This window comes from Octodon degus, unplaced genomic scaffold (assembly GCF_000260255.1).
Source record: "Octodon degus isolate 3935 unplaced genomic scaffold, OctDeg1.0 scaffold00410, whole genome shotgun sequence".
Lineage (NCBI taxonomy): Eukaryota > Metazoa > Chordata > Mammalia > Rodentia > Octodontidae > Octodon > Octodon degus.
In genome coordinates this window covers 20,652-25,434 of record NW_004524986.1, presented here as the reverse complement: position 1 = coordinate 25,434, position 4,783 = coordinate 20,652, and the positions used below count along the sequence as shown (strand labels likewise).

General features: G+C 40.0%; 1 non-coding gene across 1 annotated transcript; it reads right to left on the bottom strand.

The window, feature by feature from the left end:
• Window positions 1-3,875: 3,875 nt before the first annotated feature.
• Window positions 3,876-3,981, bottom strand: LOC111814677. The gene has a single exon (XR_002819596.1). It is a non-coding gene; the product is annotated as a U6 spliceosomal RNA (small nuclear RNA).
• Window positions 3,982-4,783: the final 802 nt, after the last annotated feature.

Here is a 4,783-nt window from a genome sequence, read left to right as displayed (position 1 = left end):
TTCTTTGTCAGTAGGTTTTTAATTACATCTCGTATTTCATTGTCTGTTATTGGGCTATTGAGAGTGGTTATATCTTGTTGATTCAGTTGTGGTAATTTGTATCTTTCTAGGAATCTGTCCCTTTATTCTGTGTTTTCTATTCTGTGAGAGTAAAGATTCTCAAAGTAGGTATTGTAATCTTCTGCATTTGCACTGGGTCTGTAGTAATTATACACTTTTCACTCCTTATTGCTTGTATTTGAATTTTTTCTTTCCTCTTTTTGATGAGGACAGCTATGGACTTTTCAATTTTATTTAATCTTTCAAAGAAGCAGCTTTTTGCTTTTTTAATATTTGGATTTTTTTTTCATCTCAATTGAGTTAATTTCTGCTCTAATCTTTATGATTTCTTCCTATCTTCGGGCTCTGTGTTTGGTTTGCTCTTCCTTTTCTAGTTGTTGAAGGTGCAGCATTAGGGTATTTATTTGTTCCCATTGTGTTTTCCTAATATGTGAGTTCACAGCCATGAATATCCCTCTGAGAACTGCTTTCATTGAATCCAATAAATTATGTTAAGTTCTCCTTGAATTTTCATGAAATTGTAGATATTGTTGAATTTCTTGTTTAATTTCATCGGTGACATTGGTTGCTGAGTAGGGTGTCATTTAATTTCCAAGTATACAAGGGTTTTTCTCTGGCTTCTTTTGTCCTTTATTTCCAGTTTCATTGCACTGTGGTCAGATAATGTGCATGGGATAATTTCTGTTTTCTTACATATACTTAAGCATGACCTATGACCAGTATGTGATCTATTTTAGAAAATGACCCATGTGTAGCTGAGAAAAATGTGTATTTAGCTGTGTTTGGGTGAAACACTGTATATGTCCACCAAGTCCATTTGTTTCAAGCTCTAGTTCAGGTCTGTTATTTCTTTGCTAAGTTTTTGTCTGGTTGACCTATCTTTTGGAGATAAGGGTGTGTTAAGTTCTCCTGTTAAAACTGTGGTATTGGATATTAGATTTTTCATGTCCATTAAATTTGCATTATATAGTTTGATGCTCCCATGTTTGGTGCATACATACATATGAGTATTACCTCTTCCTCTTGAATTTTTCCCCTAATCAGTATATAGTGGCCTTCTTTATTTCACTTAATCATTGTTGGTTTGAAGTTGAGACTGTCTGAGAATAGGATTGATAACCCTGCTTTTTTCTGAGTTGCTGGGGTATGTAGTATTGTGTTCCATCCTTTGACTTTCAACCTATGAATATCTTTATGAGTTAAATGTGTTTCTTGTATACAGCATATTGTTGGATTTTGTTTCCTAATCCACTGTGCCAGTCTATTTCTCTTAATTGGTGAATTGAGTCCATTTACATTGATGGTTGGCATTGAGATGTATTGACTTACGGTTGACATGTTATTTACCTGTTGTCATTTACTCCTTTTTCTCCTGTGTTTAATTGCTTGCCCTATTCAGTTGGTTGTTTCTGATCTCATTTTTGGAGTTCCAATCATTTTGGTCCCTCTCTAGAACATCTTTCAGTAGCCTGTGTAGGGTTGGCTTTGTCATCATGAAATTCTTTATCTGTTCTTTTTTATGAAAGTATTTCACTTCTCCATCAAACTTGAAAGAGAGTTTTGCTGGGTATAGTAGTCTGGGCTGGAATTTGTTTTCGTAGAGGACTTGAAGTACTCTGTTCCATGTTCTTCTTGCCTTCATGGTTTGTGAAGAGAATTCAGCCGTAATTCTGATAGGTTTTCCTTTGAATGTTGCCTGCTTCTTTTTTCTACTGGCTTTCGGTATTTTATTCTTGTGCTGAATTTCTGGGATCTTGACTATTACATGTCTCGGTGTGTTTTTAATTGTGTGAGGTTACTTAGTGTTCTGTATGCTTCTTTTACCTGAATATCAGATTTTTTTCTTCATATTGGGAAATTTTCTGCTATTACTTCTGCCCATATTTTTTTAATGTCATTTTTATTGACTCCTTCTTTCTCATTGATGCCTATTAGGCTCACATTGTTCATCTTTGCATCATCTTACAGGTGATGGATTATTCTTTCCTGCATCCTAGTTTTTTTAAGAGATCCTTTCTTACCTTTTCACTAGCTGCACCAGCATCTTCAAGATCTGAAACTCTGTCTTCACTTTCACTTAAACGGTTTTGCGAGCTTGTGATTGAGAGTTTAATTTCCTCTATATCTCTTTGCTTCTGCTTCATGAGATCTATTTATTTCCTGTATTGCTCATTCAAGGAATCCGTCATTTTTCTAATCTCTATTTTTTTTTATCAATGTCTTCTTTAGAAGCAGTTATAAATTCTTTTGCTGCAGTGTTTTTTTCAGATTGGGTTTCCTCCCTATGTTTGTGTAATTGATTCTTTACTTCAGATGCTGTGAGTTCTGAGAATTCTTTTTTTTTATTTCAGAAAAGAATTCCACTCTGAAAACCTCTATAACTTTCTGCTGTTGTTTATTTACTATCGACACTATTAATTCATAAATTTGTGCTGAGCTAGTGTCCTCTGCGCTTGTACTGGGTGAGCTTTGGGTTTCCTCCATATGTTTCTGCATTTGATTCTTTACTGCAGATGTTATTAATCCAGGGATTTCTTTTTTTATTTCCAATCTGAGTTCCTCTATACTTTTCTGCAGCTGTTTCTTTATTTCAGAAGTCTTGGATTCATTGCTTTCAGCTGTGTGATTTCAATTTGTTCTGTTTTAGTGTCCTCTGCACTTGTTATGGGTGGGTTAGGGTTCTGAGATTGCATTTTGCTCCTTGTCATTGTCATTTTGTGTAGCACTGTCTTCTGACCTTTGTTGTAGATCTTTGTTGCAGTTATAACCTTAGCATGTACTGAAGTTCAGGTGCAGATCTTCATAGTTTGGATTTATCCAGCTGCGCTTGGCTTGGGTCTGGCTGCTGTGCTCAGCTCCTTCCTGCTGCTTCCATTGGGGGTGAACCTGTTGTGCCCTTGTGGCAAGATGTTCTGCTCCTGGACTAGCTGGGTGGTTCTATCCTCTACACTCTCTGCAGGGATTGCAGCTGCAGGGTTTCCCCCAGGCCTGTATGCTAGGCCTGAGCTAAGTCTGGAGGGGACAAGGTTGAATGAGGAGGAGAGTCAGCTCTCCCACACCCTCACTGGTCCTGGAGTAAGATTGATCTTGGAGTTCCGGAACGGGACAGAAATTCCTACAATTTGGCAGGGTGTGCGGGCATACTATGGATTGATGGGATTTGTCTCAAGAGGATGAAAGAGGGTGTCACCCAGGATGTACCTGGGCTTGGACCAGTAGGTCACACCAGCACAATGTAACTGGAAGCTCTCCCACACACTCACTGGGCCTGAGCTAGGATTGGATCTATGTGTTCCCAGAAGCTGGCAGAAATTCCTACTGGGCAGGTGGGCTGGGGGAGATGCTGTAGAGTGATGGGCATCATCCTAAGGGGGTGGAAGAGGGTCTCATTCATGCTGAGCCTGGGCTGGGAACAGTAGGTCACGCCAGTGCAGGGTAGCCAGAAGCTCTCCCAACACTCACCGGGCCAGGGCTAGAACTGGTTGGGGGTTCCTGGAATGCGTCAGAAATTCCTACTCAGCGGGTGGGGTGGGGGAGGTGCTGCAGAGTGTTGGTGGGTGTCCCAAGGGGGTGGAAGAGGGTCTCACCCACGCTGAGCCTGGACTGGGATCAATAGGTCCCACCGGCTCAGGGTAGCTGGAAGCTTTCCCACACACTCATGGGGCCTGGGCTAGGACTGGATCTTGGTGATTTCTTTTGACATGCAGAAACTTCTCAATAAGATGAGAACCCAGTTGTTCATTCTTTGAAGAATTTCCCATGCAGTCTGGTTTTTGTTCATGAACTCTCTGCCTACCCTCATGTCTTCAAGATTTAAAAATATGGAATGTTTCACAAATTTGTGTTATCCTTGCACAGGGACTACACTAGTCTTCTCTTTTGTCATTCCAAGTTTAGTATATGTGCTGCTGAAGTGAGCACATTCTACTTCGTTTTAAATGGCAGTATGACAGTGTACTAAAGAAAACAAGCATTTGAAATTACATAACTCCCTATTTTGTTTTCTTTTCTTTTTTCCCTTCCTGCTTACCTGCATTTCTCCTTCCCTCTTTCACTCCCTCCCTCCCTCCCTCCCTTCTTCCCTCATCCCACTCACTTTCTTTCTTTCTTTTTTTCTTTCTTTCTTTCTCTTTCATTTTTCTTCCTTCCTTCCTTCCTTCCTGTTCTGCCACAGGGTCTCACCACTACATAGTTCAGACCTGGTCTTGAAGGTGATCCTCCAACTTCAGCCTCACCAGTCCTGGGATTATAAGCATTTGCCAGCACTTCCAGCTACTCCATGTACTCTTATTTCTTTCTATAATCCCATCTTTGTCTTCTTCACCCTCAAGGAATTAATCCTCCAAAGGAAGTACGCATTAAATTCAGAGGTTATGACGATCATCTCCATTGGGCATGCAGAGGAACATCACCTCCTGTCCTGTTTGTCGAGGCAGCTCTCTTGGCCCTTTGCCTGGCATGCAGGCTCACTCTCAGCAGTCATTCTCTATCCTCTGGGCTATCACTTGTCAGCTCTATGTAACACCTTGTGCTGACTCTCCCTCGTATTTTCAACATCTTTTTAAGGGATAAAATAGGATTCAAAATAAATAAGTTATGTCTGCATTTCACTTTTCTGGTCAATTATAGTATTTTTCTAATTCTGCAATTATCTACAAATTGACTCAAGGCTAAAAGATACTCTCACAAAGGCAGATTCTAAAAGGAAGGCAGAGACTGGGAG